We start from the raw sequence: 19,178 nt of genomic DNA, 5'->3' as shown, positions 1-19,178 counted from the left end.
AGGTGGGAGGCCAGGCTGAGCCAGGGTGCAGTAATGGCTGCCCAGGCAGGAGGGATTTGTGAGCACCAGAGATCTGGCAGGCGCACATTTATTAGGCAGGAGCAGTACTCGGACAGTGCAGCCTTTGAAGCTGCTGCCAACAAGGGAGGGCAAGTCTCCTGGGCAGTGGAAGCCAGGAATAGCTCCTGGCCTAATGACAGGCAGGATAAGAAGCTGCAGTAGGACACAGATTTGTTCCCTAAGAAGTGGGGGCCTGACACACTGAGGATGGAGAATCCTGCCATCAATTTCTGAGAGACACTATTGATTAGAAAGGGGGCTTTTTTTTCTTTGTTGGAAGAAGGGTGGTAGTTAGTGTATGTGTATGTGTTTTATATATATGTTTTTATTTATATACAAATATACATTTAAAATTTTAAGCTTGAGGCATTAGTATTATTTTTTATTTAGACAGGGCCTGAGCTCTATAGCCTGGGCTAGAGTGCAGTGGTATGATCATAGTTCACAGCAACCTCAAACTCCTGGGTTCAAGTGATCCTCCCAGGCATTAGCATATAATCATTTTACATTCCATATTATGTGATTTAAGCTTGTTTTTAACAGAATTTGCCAAACACTTTCAAGTAAAATAGAACAGTTTCAACAGTATTATAACATTATCCTTAAGTTATATCTTATTCAGAAAAAAAAAATCTCAGAAATAGTTTGAAGCCTTTTGTAGCTATCTGATAGTTTTTTACCACATCAAAAGTGCCAAAATACTCTCAGTCATTTGTTATTTTTAAGAAGCATTAAGCCCTACCTGGGGTGTCCCTCCCTGATGCTTTCACTAAGAACCATTCATCCAAAATAAGACCTAAGCCTCCTAATTAGGGGTATTCAGAATATGGTATTAATTGAAGCTTCATTTGACTCAAAATGAGGAAAGATTTTGAGCTGTCATCTGTGACAATTCTAAGGGTTGTTTCAGGGGATTCGGTCTCATCCCTAATTTCCAATAACCCATCTGATTTAGCCCCCCAATAAGATTAAAAAACTTGTGTAAACTGATTAAAAACACTTTCCTAAATATGTTTTAATTTAACTGACCTGTAACCAACAGTGTGCTTACAGTGCAGTTACAGCTTCCAGAAAAACACGTGCCTTCCTTCCAGTCTAATACGATTGATCCCCCTAACTAGTCTCTCTTTGATTGTTCATATCAAACAGATCAAACTTCCTGAGCAGTTCTTCTTTAAACAAAAGCTTTGTTTTTTTCTAGAAGCTAAAAAGTGAATTGTCATCAACCCCACTACCCAGAAATAATTGAATATACACCACAAGGTGGCATATTGGATGAGGGCTGGCTGTTTGGGCTCAGGCAAGTTTCTTAACCTCCCTGTGGTTGTGTGTCTCATCTGTGAGCAGGTATGTTAATAGTATGTGTTTCAGAGTTGTTCTGGGGATTGAATGAGTTAGTATTTGTAAAGCACTTAGAAAAGCATCTGTTTGCATAGTGAATATTTATGAAATAAACATGTCCAGACTTTTCTCTGAGTACATAGAAGCAATTATACAGGCACATTTGTTTATTTCATTTTCTCAACAAAGAGAATCTTATTCTACATACTATTCTGCAGCTTGCTTTTGTTACTTTACAATGTAACGTGGGCATCTTACCCCATCAGTATATGTTCATATGTCTCCTATTTTTATGTGGCTGTGTAATGGTCCATTATGTGGATACACAGAGCGTGTTTTCCAAGTCCTACAGTGATAGCCATGCAGGTGACTTCCAGTTTTTGCTAGTGTAGACAGTGTTACAGGAAATCTCTTGTTTCCTCTGACCTTGCCTACATGCATATTCCTGTAGGATCTATTCCTGGAAGTAAAATGGCTGCAGCAAAGGGTATGCACATTTGACTTTCAACTGATCTTGCAAAAAAAGGTGGTTTTCCAGTTTGCATTCAGACTAGGAATGTTATCTGGGACCTATGGAATAATGTCTTGACAACCTTTTACTGCTCACAGCTTTCACTGGCACTTCCAGAGCTTTCTTGTTGAAGTCCAGACTTGTTTAAGTCCATAGTCTGGTGTTCAAAGCACCCTGTAATGTGTAAAGACATTTGTATCTTTAATTGCCATTGCTCTTGTAAACTCTCTGCCCTTCAGTCAAGCCAGTGGCTTTTAATCAGGATGATTTTGCCCCCCTGGGGCCATTTGACAATGTCTGGAGATATTTTGGTTGACACAGGTGGGGAGGACCGCTCCTGGCCAGGGATGTCTCTTCGCCTTCTGCAATGTACAGTGCAGCCCCGCCAACAAAAAGTTACCTGTTCCAGTTGTCAGTAGGGCCATGATCAAGAAACCCTGCTGAACTAACCTGTTTGGTCTCTAAAATCACCTGCCACCTACCTGCCTCTTTAGCCCAGGATGGACTATGAGTTTTTCTAATGTGTCATCTTCATTCTCTCCATATGGGTAGCTAGAGAGCTATCTTGAGGATCCTAAATCCTTGCCTTGGGTTCTTTGGGGAAAAATGCTTTGTCTGCCATTTACCAAAATATAAAGTTACTTGCAAGCAGGATGATATTTTATATATATATATATATTTTCCAGGATGCCTCATGCAACCTATAGATTTTTATACGTAGTTGGCAATCAAATATCTTAATGCTGCCTGAATTATAGGCACTTTAAGAATGAGTGGACATTCTGTAAGAGCCAGATTATCTAACCTGCCCCGTTGCTTACCTGCCATTTGTCTTCAAGCCAAACATTTTTAAAGGTACAGGTAGCCTGTAAGGGGTTGGCCATCTTCTGGGAAGGTTCTGTGGGCCATGTGGTCTGTGTCATTGTTATCAGCTTAGCCTTGTAGATGGAAAGAACCATAAGCAATACTTAAGGGAGTCTGGGAGGCCAAGGTGGGTGGATCCTTTGAACTCAGGAATTCAAGACCAGCTAGAGCAAGAGCAAGACCCCATCTCTGCTAAAAAAAAAAAAAAAATAGAAATTAGGTGGATAACTAAAAATACATAGAAAAAATTAGCCGGGCATAGTGGTGCATATCTGTAGTCCCAGCTACTCAGGAGGCTGAGGCAGAAGGATTGCTTGAGCCCAGAAGTTTGAGGTTGCTGTTAGCTAGGCTGATGCCACGGCACTCTAGCCTGGGCAACAGAGTGAGACTGTCTCAAAAAAATAAAAAATAAAAAAATAAAGGAGGCTAGGTGAGTTGGCTCACACCTGTAATCCTAGCACTCTGGGAGGCCGAGGCAGGCGGATCACTCCAGGTCAGGAGTTCAAAACCAGCCTGAGCAAGACTGAGACCCTGTCTCTACTATAAATAGAAATTAATGGGCCAGCTAATATATATACAAAAAATTAGCTGGGTATGGTTGCGCATGCTTATAGTCCCAGCTACTCGGGAGGCTGAGGCAGTAGGATTGCTTGAGCCCAGGAGTTTGAGGTTGCTGTGAGCTAGGCTGATGCCACGGCACTCACTCTAGCCTGGGCAACAAAGCAAGACTCTGTCTCAAACAAACAAATAAATAAATAAAGGAAAGGGCATGAGTTTAAATGAATCTTTATGTACAAAAACAGGTAGTGGCCTATGGGTAGTAGTTTATTGAACCCTCTGAAAATCAACAATATTTGGATGTTTGACTCATTAACCTGCACTACCACTAACTGGTTTTGAAAATGAGATAACTGGGTATGGTGAGTCCCCGTTTACAGTGATTGCACTGGAAAAGGCACTGATTCACAGCCCTTCTTTGACTTTCCTTGTGGAGATGTGGTATGGTGTGTTCCTGTCTGGTGTCTCTTTCATGTCCCGGCTAGATTACTGGCCCTCTTCACAAATATGGTAGGTTATGTCCGTGAGCATCCTGTTGATGGGCATCATAGGACCAATTACTGTTGGAATCTTGACAAGTATGTTAGTGTTAACTTAGAAATAATAAGTGGCAGAAAATGAGAGTCACACTTAATTGAGGTTTATTAAGCCAAGATTTTGATGACGTGTGCTGGAAAAATACAAACCACAGACAAGCTGTGGCTGTTTTTCCAAAAGGGAAGTTGGAAACTTCAGCATATAAGGGCAGAGAGAGCAAAGTGGGTTTTTGTGAGGTCCAGACCTACATTTTACATAAAATAAAGGGAATGTTGTAGGGAAAAAGGAGACCGGCACGGTGGCTCACGCCTGTAATCCTAGCACTCTGGGAGGCCGAGGCGGGCGGATTCCTCAAGGTCAGGAGTTCAAAACCAACCTGAACAAGACTGAGACCCCATCTCTACTATAAATAGAAAGAAATTAATTGGCCAACTAAAATATATATAGAAAAAAATAGCCGGGCATGGTGGCACATGCCTGTAGTCCCAGCTACTCGGGAGGCTGAGGCAGCAGGATCGCTTGAGCCCAGGAGATTGAGGTTGCTGTGACCTAGGCTGACGCCATGGCACTCACTCTAGCCTGGGCAAGAAAGTGAGACTCTGTCTCAGAAAAAAAAAAAAAGGGAAAAAGGGAATGAAAGAAGCATCAATTATATAGATAGATTTCCCTGGGTAGGTGGAAGAATACTCATTCTGTCTTGTCTCCAGTTGTGTTACCTACAAAGGTAAGCTTGTAGGCTGGGTACTGTGACTTACACCTGTAATCCTTACACTTTGGGAGGCCAGTGTGAGAGGACTGCTTGAGGCCAGGAGTTTGAGACCATCCTGAGCAAGCGTGGTGTGGTGGTGTGCACTTGTAGTCCCAGCTACTTGGGAAGCTGAGGCAGGAGGATCACTTGAGCCTGGGAATTTGAGGTTGCTATGAGCTATGATAATGCCACTACACTCTAGCTCAGGGGACAAAGGGAGAGAGACCCTGTCTCAAAAAAGACAAAAACAAGAGCTTATAATTCATTATTAGCATAGAATGGGTTAGGCTTTAGTTTTAGGTGCTGGACATAGGTGCAATTTACATGTCCTTGCTTATTGGAGGTTAGCAAGGAATTTCCTTAATAAGTCATCTGTGGGGCCATTTCTTCACAGGTACCTGAGGCTTTTTTACCTTCTCTTTTGCATAAGGAGTTTGGGGAGATGTTCCTGAGACTTTTTCTTTTTACATTAGACATTAAAATATCAGTCAAAAACACTTAGTATGAGAAGTCAGTTAATTTTAAGACCCATTTTAGAAACACATCTGAGTAGGATGAAGAAAAACGAGTGGCTTTTAACCACCAGTGCTTTTTTCATTTATTGGTTTTTTTTCACTCCAAACCACTATTATCTGGTTAAACTCTTTGAAATCCTGAGTCAGAATTTATTTCAGTAGCTTCACAGAAGCCATGTTAAGCTTTGTGAGAAATAGCTTGTGAGATAGGGTGCTAGGAAAAGCCAAATATTTGTCTTTTAGAGTTACTGCTCCTTTCTGATCAGCTATCACCTGGCTGGTAGCATTGCTAGATGGTTGATTAATTACTTCAACTTACTCGGGTGTGATTACTTTGAGGATTGACAAGAATTCTTGTTTAGAAAAGTACCTGATTTGTGTTCTGTTTTTTGTTTTTGTTTTTTCTCCTTTAGAACTTTCTGAATAAGAATCAGAGTAATAGGATATCATAAATTATTTTTAAACCTATTTGTGGGGGGATTTCTTTTGTTTTTGTTTTGGCTTTGGCTTTAGCTCATGTTACAGGATATAGTTACAGGGATGAGAATAAATAGTTTTTAGGCTCATGCTTAAATATATACATGTATATTTTATATGAATTAGAAATTTTAAGTAAACAAAATTTAAAATCCTTCATTTTCCCATTCCTAAATAACCATAATTTGCGTTTTGGTGTGTATGCTTTTCTTTAGGTATACAAGGTCTGTCCTGAAAGTATACAGCCATTGTTAATATAATAAGAATGGTTTGTGTGACATCGATGGAACCTGGTGGCCAAGGAGAGTGGACCGGTATGCACATGCATGAACAATGATGACTTCACTGTACTAGTTGGTGAGACACTAGACACCATTGAGTGAGCATGTGTACTGTGTGCAGTCACATTCAATATGACTGAGCTGAGTAGAGCAACAAATCCTCATCAAATTTTGCATTAAACTTGAACATTCCTTCAAGGAGACTATTGGGATGAATTCAGAAGGCTTTTGGGGATGACGCAATTAGTGCAATGCAAATAAAAGTATGGCACAAATGCTTCAAAGATGGTCCAGAATCTGTTGAAAGTGATGCACATTCTGAAGGCCTGCAACAAGCAGAACACCTGAGAATGTTGAATGAGTATGGGCTGCAGTCAACAAAGATCAGGGACCGACAGTGCAAGAACTAGAAGCTGATCTGGGGATTCCAAAAACTACTATCCAAGATTTTCCCCCAGGATCTTGGCATGAAACATGTGACAAAAAGCGTTCCATGGCGTCTGATTCCAAAACAGAAAGAACATTGCGCTGCATTTGCCAATGACTTGCTTCAAACCGCTATCAATGAATCAGATTTCCTCCAGAAAGTCACAACCAGAGGTGAATTATGGGTCTCCAGCTATGATCTGGAAACAAAGGCCCAGTAAATAAAAGGTATGAAAAACAAAACAGAAACCAAACAAAATTCAAACAAACCATCAGATACTGTGGAATCGCTAATGGGAAAAATGTTCCAAGTCAGGACACTGGAGACAATGGCACATCGTAAATTCACAGCAACTGGGATAGTCGGGTGTGTTGGTTATGAGGTGTTGTCCCAGCTACAGACCCTCCCCTGTGCTCTGCTTCCTGATGCTGGTGCTGAGATGCTGGAAACCACATGCTCCTCTGCCTGCTGGCTCCTCGTTTGGTTCTGCCAGTAGGAGGCATGATGAGCCTGGTTCTAGGAGTGGGCAGAAACTGCAGCCAGTTGCCAGGGTGAAGAACCACAGGCAAGGTGACACAAACAGGGACAAGAAGCAAACAGGAAGTAAGACTGTCTCTCTTTCCTCCAGCCCCACAGGTTCCGTCTAGGGGGTCCTTCCTTCCAGCTCTGGAGGTCCTGGCACCAGCTAGGCAGTGCTTCTTCTTGAGGTCTGAGTCCTAGCTCCTTGAGACCTGTTTCCTTCAAGCCTCTACGTTCTAACACTCACAACCCCTTCCCTCTCTCCTCCAGCGCTGGGTGTGGGAGCTGCTCCCTGCATTTACTCCCTCTGTGTTCTGCAGCGTTCCCTTTGTGCCTCGTCTCTCTTCTAATACCATTGGGAGATTGATTACTCCCTATATTAAATTCTCCCTATTAGAATAACTGTTTTCATTTCTCTTTTTCTGACCAACCCTTAATTATACAAGTGGACTGCAGTGCATTTGTCTATGTACTTCATTAGTGTTGATTATTTGTAAAAGGTTATCCTCCTTTAACCACCAAAAATCTTAGAAATTAGGGTTCTCATGAGGAGCTCTAAATGAAGAGCCAGCAAACCTGGGTTTTAGTCTCAGTTTTGTCATTGGTTTCCATACACTCAGCCTCAATTTATCTGTTTATATACAGGGCAGGATACTACCTGTCTTTCTCCTGTGATATTTGGAGGGATCAGATCAGATAATCAGTGGATATAAAAATTGTTCCAAATTGTACATAGACCTCATAGAAATAAGGTAGTGGTGTGATTTGTGAATTCTCTTAGCCAGGCACCCTTTAGATTTTAGATATAGACTTAGAATTTGTGTTAAAGAAGTAGTAGCTCTTTGGATGCCTTCCTTTATAGCTATTATGCATGTGTTAAAGCTTATTTTGAACTAAACGGAATTAAATGATTGATTTTATCAGTGAACCAAGTGGTAACATATCAATCTTGACTGCCCATGGAGTGGGAGTCTAGCTTGGTGACAGGTCCTTTGTGGGAGATGCACCATTTGCACTGTCAGTTTTCTATATGGCTCTCTTGGCCCTTCTTTCCTTGTCCCTCACTCTGCCTAGCAGCACCAGCCCTGTAGGCACCTAATGCATGCGGTTGGCCTGGCTCACCCTTTTCTCGGCACTCCAGTGCCTCATCACCTCGCTTCATTCAGGTTTCCAACAAGTCAGGCTCAGCCCAGGAAAAATGATTTTTGTTCTCTGAAGGGTGAACAATTATGGCATCCATTTCTTGAATCTGGTAACATGGCAAAAAATGCCATTCTTATTGAAGCCAGCAGAGAACTAAATTGTCCTAGAATCTTAGTCCTAGAAAAGATGTGGTAACCTGCCTGGTAAGCCGCTCTTGCCAAAAACCTTCAATGAGTCCAGTGTCAACTTTGCCCTGTATGTGGTAATTGGTATGCCCCAGAGACCTGCGGCATCACGTACGGTCATGGTAGGACACACGCACATCCCCAACGCTCACTTTGTTTCTTAGAACTAGCCTTCTGACTCTGCACCTTGGTTTGCCAGGAAACGCAACAGGAAAGGAGAGAAGAATGACAAGGGCCTGCAGCACTTCTCCATGAAGGTCTGTGAGAAGGTAAGGAGGAAAAGAACCACTTCCTGTAACAAAGTGGCAGATGAGCTGGTTGCATAGTTAAGTGTTGCCACAACCATATTTTATCAAACGAATCAGCCTGTGCGCAGAAAAACAGAAGATGGCGAATCTATGTTGCCTTAAATGTGTTGATGGCCACGAACATCATCTCCAAGCAGAAGGAAATCAAATGGATTGGTCTGCCCACCAGCTTGGTTGAGGAATGCCAGAATTTAGAGACAGAAACTGAGAAGACTTGAAAGAATAAAAAAGAAACAGTCTCAACTTCAAGGACCTATTCTCCAGCAAATTGCCTTCAAGAGCGGGGTACAGAGAAACCCCCAAGTGGAACAGCACGTCAGCCAGCTACTCCTGCCCAACCTGATCATCCACCTGCCCTTTGTCATTGTCAACACCAGCAAGAACATCGTCACCAACTGCAGCATTTCCAACAACTTTGAGTATTTGTTTTATTTTGACAACACATTTGCAATTCACAATGACATAGCAGTGCTAAAGCAAATGGGTGTGGCTTTTGGGCTCAAGTCACAGGACTGCTCCCCTGAAGACCTTACAATGGCAAGATCCTTGGTACTAAAATGTCTGGAACTGTATGTGACAGAATGGATCAGGGATTGATTGGCAGTGTGTTCATGGTTACAGTGACAGGTTCCACATCCAACACCATGAGGCCTTCTGCAATCAACCTGACCAATGGTGCAGATGGGATTCTAGCTGTAAGCTCCAAAGTATCTCAGTACAGCAGCTCCATGGTGGGCACTCCTGTGTCCTAGGTGAGGGAGGACAGCGACAACAATTTCAATGAAAATGACAAGGAAGACAGATGTCCTTGGCTTGTAGACTCCCTTTCCCCTTTAAATTCAGCTTCAGGAAAACAATGTTTAGAGAAGAGAACCTTTTTTATTTAATGTGGTGTTTTCTCTTTCTTTTTGGCCTACTCCCAAGAAGATATTAACAAGCTATTATATTTAGATATGCATCTCTGATAAGCAAGGGTTGTTTCCTGTAGGATTTTAAGACTTGCTGTAAATGTGTTTTGTTTTGTTTTGTTTTTTTGTTTATTTATTTTTTTTATTTCGGCATATTATGGGGGTACAGATTTTAAGGTTTTAATAAATGCCCATTTCCCCCCTCCCCCCACAAGTCTGAGTCTCCAGCATGACCATCCCCCAGATGGTGCACATCTCACTCATTATATATGTATATACCCGCCCCCCTCCCTAAATGTGTGTTTTGATACCACTGTGCTGACCCAGAACCTCTATTTACTTTTTAGATTTCGTGTTTTCATTTTCTTTTTTGCTTTTTTTTTTTTTTTATTTCGGCATATTATGGGGCTTTTTTGCTTTTTTAATTAAGTGTACATTTTTGCCCCTTTAACAATTCTTGCTGAGTTTGCTAAATAAATTGTACTTCATCCACATCAATAAAAATAAAATACTATCTTGTTATGGACAGTGAAAAAGAAAAAGTCCAGTTGTACCAAATATCTTCTGTAAAAATTTCTATTAAACTCTACCATCATCTTTCTCTGATTTTAGTGTACTTCATTTTTCTTTATGGCACTTAGCATTATTTGATATTGTTGCATGTTTATTTGTAAATTGATTTATTTTTTGCCTTCTCTGCTAGTAATGTAAATTCTGTTAGGATAGAGACTTTGTCTATTTTGTTTGCTTTCCTGTTCCTAGCATCTGAAATATAGCCTGGTACATAGTAGGGCCTCAAAAAGTACTTGACAGATTAATGAGCCAATTTAACAGGTAGATACTATTTGTGATGCTCTGCCAGATCTCTCCTCTCTGTGAACTTGAAGTGAAAGTATGCACACAGCCAAGTATACAGACTTACATCCTTAACATTACCTTTTTGCAAGATTTCTCCTACCCACATCTTCTCTTTGAATTATTTTTAAAAGTCTGGACACTTTAGTCCTAGAAAGAGGACCAGATTTGAAGTCAAAGACTTGATCTCAAATCTTTTGTTCACCATTTGCTAAATGCCCTAACGTCCCTGCACTTTGATGTTCTCTGTTATGCAATGGGGATACTACTTGTTCTGCCTACCTAATAAGGCTTTACATTTATTGTAAAGATGAAATGAAATTAGTTTGTCTCCCTCCCATACTGTGTTGTTTTCTCAATTCTTCTGGAAATTCTCTCCTGGTCAGTATCTTCTCTCAAGAGGATAGTTGAAAAGATCCTCTAAAGACCCAGAAGACGTGGATCCATTACAGAGAGTTAACATTGTTTTCCAAGTCTTCCCAGACACCAACTGAAGAAAATTCGCAGGAAGACAAGGCCTCCTCTCTCCTAGTCATAATTTATAGTACATAATTGTCTGAGAAACTTGATCATCAGCCCTGGGAGCAGATACCCTACCCCTCCACCTGGGAAGCTGATGGAACAGGACAGAGAGGATAGTGTCCAACAGAAGTAGGAGGAGGGTAGGTTTCTGTAACAGACAGCCTAGGATAAGGACATTATTGTCTGGGAGAAAAGAAATGATTGAAAGGTTCTGAAAACTGAGATATCTACATCCCCAATGACCTTATTAGCCTGAAATAGAACAAAAAATCTCTTCCTCACATAATGGTAATGGTGGAAAGCAAAATGAACCCATGGATGTAGCACAAGATCCAGAGTTGTGTGGAGGAATCATGGCAGCAGTGATCACCTTTCAGTAACTGTCCTTTCCTGCTAGTCATTTCATATGCCTACATAATGCTGTCGCCATACACTGCCTAAGCTGCAATTTGTCTTTTTCCCTCCTCAGATCTCTCCCTGGTTTCCTTACTTTCCTGTCCACAATTTATCAAATATCTGTGGTCTGCTGCTTTGCCAATTTTACTTAGCTTCCTTTTTCATGTTATTGAGTGGTACTAAAAGATGCACAAGGCTTTAAAATCCTGACATGAATGATGGATGAGGTCCAACATCAAGAATCTGCAGCAAAGACACTTGTGGTGTAAGAATGTATAAATAGAGCCTGGTGATTTTCTGTTGAGTTTGTTTGGGGAATGAACGATGATTAGAATTAGTTTTTTTCTGTTTTAAAAAGTTGCCTTGCAAAGAAGTAGAAGACAATTGTATCTGCTATTTAAATTTTCTGTACAAACCAAGCATGTTTATAACAAAAAAAAACACCAGTACAAATAAACCAGATCAAATGAGATCACTGATAGAGATAAATGTTATCCAGATGTTTGTCGTTATTTCCACTTTAAGTTCACATTTATTTTGACCAGATCACTGGTCAAAGATACAAGTATGAAGTTCAGGGCCATGCACACTGTGTTTTTCCCCAATAATGATGCACTTAGTTTATGTTTCTTTCTCGTGGTGAAGGAAATAATGCCTGTGTATGGCAGGACAATGGTTCATTGAGTTTGCACCAGAGTAATGTGGATTCTTCACAGACCTATTAAGTACCAGGGCCTCTGGCCTTCTTTGTGTTCCCTGGACAAGCGAAGAAGACAGGAACCAGGATGAGAAAATGGACAGGCTGCATTTTAAACTGGAGCTTCCCCTGCAGTTTATGGAGCACGTTCTTGGTGTGCAGCTGATCCTGACGTTCTCCTGCCAACTGCACGTGAGTTGGTACCTTAGGGAGGCCATCCTCTCCCTTTGTCTTTCAATAGAATAGAGCCCTCCTTCTGATTGCTAGGAAGACCCATACTGTTGCAAACTCTCTCCTGGGGTGTAGTTTGGGATGTAACTTAGGCCAGTCGAATGTTTTTCACTGGGGTCATACTAGTTTATATGGGCTATCAACAGGGTTCCTATATAGCTACACTAGGTATGTGAGAGCCTGTCAGGCTTTAGCTAAGACTGGTGGCTCCTAGAGCCCAGAGACCTTCATATCTGTCGGCAGTTGGTACTGTCTCTCCTTGTGCTGATTTCAGAGGATGTCTACGATTGTGATGCAGAGCATGGTGTTCCTCCAGTCCTCCTCTGCCATTCCCGGGTCCCGGTTACATGTGAATGGAGACCTGAGGTTGCAGCAGAGGCAGCTGCTAAGCTATGGTGGCCTAGATGTCCAATACAACGTGAGAATGTTTCTTGTCCAGCTTCTTTGTTTCTTTATGTCACTGTTTATCAAGTTCTTTGAAGAGGGGGAATGAAAGGTAGAAACAGCATTTCTCTGTGGGTGGCTGAGAAGAGGGTGTCTGAGGAATTTTTGCTATGAATTTTTTCAAAGTGTGGACAAGATGCACCTGTATTTACACCTGGTATGAGAGAGGAAACAGTCTGAATTTGTGAAATAACTAAATTGTAATTGTTTCTTGTTTTCAGATTGGTTTTTTTTCTGTCATTCTCTTTCTTTTCTCTGGCTCTCCCCCTGGTACTCACAAGATTATTCCAAGTGATCATATAAAATGCTCATGTAAAATAATTTAACAGTAATATTAGTCATACTTTATTGAACAGGTAACACACTAGCCCTGAGTGAAGTGGTTTACATATATCATCTCATTTCATCATCACAGCAATCTCCAATGTGCCTACACTTGTCATTGCCCAGCTCTCCAGCCACTGATCCTATCACTGTCCCCCTGGCTCCATTCCAGCCACACTGGCCTTTTTGCTCTTTCTCCAACCCAGGAAGCAACTCTCACCTCAGCACTTTTGTGCTTGCTGTTCCCCCTGCCAGGGATCCTCATTGCTTATTGGACCCTTCCATGCATGTCCCTGTTGCAGTGTCCCTGAGCACAGTCCTTCCCTGACCCTTCTTTCTAAAAAGCGTTCCCCTCTCTCCATCTTCTCTCACCCAGACTGACTTTTCCTACTGCCACCTGACATACTAAAGATATGTTTTTGGTGTATTTGCTGTCTACCTCAGCACTAACAGCACTGCCATCTTGTATACCATCACCCCAGTGACTAAAACAGTGCCTGGCACTTGGTAAGCTCTAAGAGATTTTTTTGAAAGAACGAACTCCCATGTTGCACGGGAGGAAATGGGGGTGCACAGAGATTATTTTCCCAGAGGCCCAAAGCTTGAAAGTAACAGCCAGCAGCGTTTGTTCCTCTGAGTCCAGAATGCATGCATCCAATCACTTATTTCAAATCTTTATTTGACAACACGAGGGACCATATCAATTGGGACAAGCTACTTTTGAAAGTAAAGGAGGGATGTTACCAGTTATTTCAGCCATAAATCAGGACTGTTTCATATAAACTGGGATTTAAAGCCACCCTAGCTCCAATCCATGTAAGTTATAAAGTGAGAGGGACCATGAGAATAAACTTCTAGCACTCTGGGAGGCTGACGCAGGAGGATTGCTTGAGGTCAAGAGTTCGAGACCAGCCTGAGCAAGAGCGAGACCCCGTCTCTACTATAAATAGAAAGAAATTAATTGGCCAACTAAAAACATATAGAAAAAATTAGCCGGGCATGGTGGCACATGCCTATAGTCCCAGCTACTCAGGAGGCTGAGGCAGAAGGATTGCTTGAGCCCAGGAGTTTGAGATTGCTGTGAGCTAGGCTGACACCACAGCACTCTAGCCGGGGCAACAGAGTGGGACTGTCTCAAAAAATAAAAATAAAAAAATAAACTTAATATGGCACTTTTTATTGTATACACATAAAATGTATAAACTCATCATTGGCACTTTTTATTTTATTTTGTTTTGTTGTGAGCAAGGGTCTCACTCTTGCTCAGATTGGTTTGAACTCCTGACCTTCAGCGATCCTCCCACCTCGGCCTCCCAGAGTGCTAGCATTATAGGCGTGAGCCACCACACCAGGCCTATTTTATTTTGTATATGACATTAATAGGAATATGATATTATAGGGCAAGACACCATTTCCTTCTTTAAGAGATTATATGCTTACTGTTTGCATTTTATCTATTTCCATTTCTGCATTTAAAAGAGATAAAGACATTAGCATTTAGAGAAGGTTAAGGAAATGACAAACCAGTTGGAAACATGGTCTAATAAAAAAATTAAAGAAACTATTTCTCCCATTGTAGTAAAGAGGGATATTTCATAAATGGTATTAAAATCTGTGAAAGGTGGACATTGACCCTTATTTCCATCCCCACAGAGGGAAAGACTGAGAGTAAAGGGACTTAAATTGTCACAGGAGAGTTTATTCGTCCATGAAGAAAAGTTGACTGCTAATGGAACAGTCCACCAAGATCAAGAAGGGGGCTCTGTGGCAGTAGCCTGGGTGGGCAGGAGGGTAGACAGAGGAGAGAAGAGAGGAGAAGCCTCTTGAGGGCTCACACCACATCCTCCTGCTGTGTCCAGGTTCTGTGATCAACGGGACCAGCCCTTTTGCCTGTGACTATGACCTCACCCATATTGTTGCTGCCTACCAGGAAAGGAATGGTGGTGAGTCCTGGGTGGGAAGCATTCAGCCACCGCCCAAGGACATTTCAGGTTCGTCGGGGCAACAGAGACAAAAAGCACTGGAGCCCTTTTCATGATCAAAATGTCAGAACCAGCAAATGCTCAGTGATGGGAGCCAACAGACTACCCAGGATCTGTCCTTTCTGTCCTGATAACTAGACCTGCAACACCCCCTCCTCCACCCCTCCTGTGGGCCAGCAGGTTAGTGATGATTAATTGCCATATTTATCCCACCCCTGCCTTGATGAGTTACCTTTTGTAAAAATACAAGCCTACTTGAGGTTTTTTCCAGAGAAATAGAGAATGTGAGTGAGTCACCCCACATTGGCAGTCCAGTAGGAAGACAGAAGTGCCCAAGCTTCCCACTGGAAGGCAGAGCAGAGCGTGTTCATTCATTACAGCAGGAGGCTCTCAGGCCGTTGCGTATGCTTGACTCAGCACGTTTGCCTGGTCAGTGGTCAAAGGTTTCTCTAAAGGCATCTAGAGTGTTACTCACATGCCTTTAATTCTAGCACTCTGGGAGGCCGAGGTGGGAGAGTCACTTTAGGTCAGAAGTTCAAGACCAGCCTGAGCAAGAATGAGACCATGTCTCTACTAAGAATAGAAAAAAATAGCCAGGCAACTAAAAATAGAAACAAAAAAATTAGCCAAGCATTGTGGCAAGTGCCTATAGTCCCAGCTACTCGGAAAGCTCAGGCAGGAGGATCTCTTGAGCTGGGAGTTTGAGGTTGCTGTGACCTAGGCTGATGCCAAGGCACTCTAGGGAGACTCTGTCTCAAAAAGAAAAAGGTGTTACTTGGCAACCAGACAACATGGATAGTACACACAGACATTTCAGGAGAGAGAGGACTGCAATTCCAGTGTTGTGTACTCATTTTATATAATACACTAACAGCATTATTACAATAATAGAGGAAATGTTAAAACAAAATTAAAAACACCAACAAATCAACATTTTCTTCTTCTTTATTCCTTTCATTCTTTATTCCTATGTGGATTTTTTATTATAACTATTATCATAGTATAGAATCACTTTGGGATAATAGGTTTGAGCCACCATGCCCACCCTGAATTATTTGACATATTTTAACATAAGTATTTTGACAAATATTTTAACAAATATTGTATAAGCAACTTTGCATGCTATTTCTCTATACTTTTAAATAAATTCTTTCTCTTCCATGGTGCAGAATATCCTGTAGGAATAAATGAATATTTGTATCCCTCAATATTTTTAACCAAAAGACCATCCTCATCCTGGATTAATGGTTAATGATTGTACTGCAGTTACCACCATTCGGAATGACCCCAACACCATCCTCCTGGTCAGCAGGGCCCATGAATCTCCATTCCTGATTGATGCCATCATTCAATACCCTGTGGAAGTCAATTTACATACATTCTGTTAGAGAGACAGTGGTAGCCCAGTTTCCCAAAAGAAAGGAAAAATTCCTCAATTGTCCCAAGTAGGAATAGATGTGGGAAGCCTTAGATTGGAAATTGCTACAGTGTTATACAACACCACACAAAGGACTGTATCTGTCTGCTGTTTATACAGGAAAAAAAATTCATTTCCTGTTCATATTTCTTAGCTGTTCTTCTAGGTCAGATTGATCCATATTCATTGTCTTAATAATCTTTTATTGTCCCTTTTTTCTTAGGGGTATTTGAAACATTCTTGCCATTTCCTGTCTGACCTAAACCTTGATTTATTTTGACTTGCAGCATGTGGTGTGTAACTCCTTAACTGTCTGTACTTATCAACCAGGATTCTGGGACATGATGAAGTTTGCCTGGGTCCAGTATTTCAGTATCCTGATCATCTTCCTTTGGGTGTTTGAAAGAGTCAAGATATTCATGTTTCAGAATCAGGTGGTGACCACAGTCCCTGCAAACGCAATGCCCCATGGAGAAGTGTATAAGGAGCACTTATCCTAAGAAGACCATTTCTGAAGACACAGCAGGAACAAGGCTACCTCACTGTTGTCTTCTGGGAACTGCCATCCTATGACATTTCTGTAAGAGCCAGTGGACATCTGTGGGCTTCAGTGCTTTTCCCCTCAGACACAAAAACAGTTCTTTCCAATTTTGCTCTACACAAATTTTGTATGTTCTAAGCTATCACGAAGTAATTTATAGAAAGGCTTGAGGGGTCCTCAGAGCCATAATTTGCCTTTGGTGGGTATTTTTGTTTTGTTTTGTTTTGTTTTCCTGCCTTAGCCTTGAATTTCAGGAGAAAATTATGGTCACTTCAGATGTCTTGGAAAGAGTCCCATCTTGGGTCAGGCAAAGCCTTTTTCCTCTCTGAACTGAGAGACAGCGTGCATTTCTTCTCACTGTTGTGAATCACTTTTTACTCTTTTCAGGGCTCTTATGACATATATGTAAATCACTAGCACTTTCCACTCCTGGGCATCTCTGTTTCCCATTCAGAGGTTTGATTTCCAGAGCTGAGGCCTTTGACTGAAACTTTGGATGGGCCGGCACAAACACTAGGGCTGCTCACGCTTGTGCATGAGGGTGAGTGGCTAAAGGACCCTGGGACCATACACCTGCCCTTGCTCTAACAGACACTCATCTGTCATCAGCTCGGCTGAGCAGCCCTCTCTATCCCTGCCCTACTGTGGCTGGCTTTGCCCTGCCTTTTGCCCTCTTGTCTGTGCCCCTGGAATGGCAGGCTGAAGTCACAAGTGCTGTTTCATTGGCAACCCCCTTCAGCAATGGTGGGGAAAGTAGGACTGTAACAACAGATTCTCTCTGGCCCTCACCCAGCAGCCTAGACACTGCCTACTGCTCCTCCTTGACAGCCCCCCCTAACCGAAAAGGACAGGGTGACAGAGGAGTTGTTGGTATTGGGTCCCACTGCCTGACAGCCATGAGTTTATCTGCAGGGCTAGTGGGAAGCCGAGAGACTTGTATTTCTCTTAATGAAGGATCAGAGTGGACAGCTGCCCATCAGAGTGGACTGCTTTGGGAAGGACACAAGAAGCAGTGAAGGAGTAAAGAGGACACTACCCTGGGCAGTCCAGTCCAGTCTGGCCATTAGCAGAATGACAAGCAGTCCAGCCAGATTACCCTCGTGGCCAAGCAAGTGTCTGCAGGAGCTGGCACTCACAGACTGTGTGTTCAGCCCCATTCTTCTCCTGAGGACATGTGCAGTCTCCCCCAAGGACACAGGGACCTGCTTTGTGATCCCCAGCATGTCTTTGGCACTGGAAGGACATAGCCCCTGTGATCCATGCTTCATGCCCATTCACAAACACATTCCTCAGTGTGTGCCTCAGTTTACCTTGGAGATCAGTTCTTATTTCAAAGCTTCTTTTCTTTCAGGCTGACCGAAATAAGAATTTTGGAAACAAAGCTATTTTGAAGTATTCAAGCATAAAAATTCCCTGACACTGACACCACATGCACACACACCTTTTCCCCTAGAACTGTTTATATGCTTAAATTTTCTTCTTAATATTTAAATGAAAAATGGTTTGTGGTTTAAATCCCTAAAAGGTAATGAGCTATGGAAAGATAGCTAAAGATTATGTATAAACATGGCTTTACATTTTATTAAATTATTCTAATGCAAAATGTGTATGAAGAGCCCATGATGTTTCGTAAATATCTAATTAAAATGTTCAGAACGGGAGGTTTCATGTTGTTTTTTAGAGGGGACGGATTTGGAGGGGGGAATGGGGAGGGCAGAGGCTGCGCACACTTCTCCCAGTTACTCACCAGCAGCCTTGCTTTGCCAAGGCTCTGCCCAAAGACCTTGGAGCTTTTGTTAGCTCTTTGGCGAACATCCCCTGGCCCAACCCCAAGTAAATGAGTTTTCAGTGGAGTCTACATGCCATGTGGAAGACAGGCTGGAAAATTACAAGCGTGTCTGGAGAATATCAAATTTTTTTACATACCAGGTGTTGGTAGCTTCTTACCCAAATCAAACAACATGAAAAATGGTAAGGAATATACAGAATTAAATCAACTGAGCCAAGTCAGGGTTTGAGAAATTTACTTAACATTTTGGGAGAGGAAGAGTTCTAATTTTACTAAATGATGAGTCCAGTTTCTATTTAAATCGGGTGATGCCCCTAATGTCCCACTTAGGTCCCATTATGTTAGATCCATAAAGGAATTGTTTTCTTTACTTTTTCTTTGATATTCTTTCCTCATGCCCCCTACCCCACACCCCCGTTATCCTTTGTAAAGGAGATTTTGTTGTTTTCTGACCAGGTAAGTTCTAAAGGCCAGTGGTAAACTTGTAAATTGTGTAAAACTAAGGAAAACGTAAAGAAACAATTGTCTGCAAATCAACTACCCAGAAGTTACTACGGTTGGCCTTCTGACACACATCCTTCTAATCGTTTGTGTTCTT

The 19,178-nt window shown here is 41.9% G+C and overlaps 1 pseudogene; it reads left to right on the top strand.

The window, feature by feature from the left end:
• The first annotated feature begins 6,456 nt into the window (after nt 1–6,456).
• LOC105875456 (transcription factor Dp-1 pseudogene) lies at nt 6,457–18,383 on the top strand (annotated as a pseudogene).
• Nucleotides 18,384–19,178: the final 795 nt, after the last annotated feature.

The sequence above is a fragment of the Microcebus murinus genome, chromosome 20 (genome assembly GCF_040939455.1).
Source record: "Microcebus murinus isolate Inina chromosome 20, M.murinus_Inina_mat1.0, whole genome shotgun sequence".
Classification (NCBI taxonomy): Eukaryota; Metazoa; Chordata; class Mammalia; order Primates; family Cheirogaleidae; genus Microcebus; species Microcebus murinus.
Note: the sequence above shows the minus strand (reverse complement) of the source record. Positions and strands in the feature narration are given on the sequence as shown.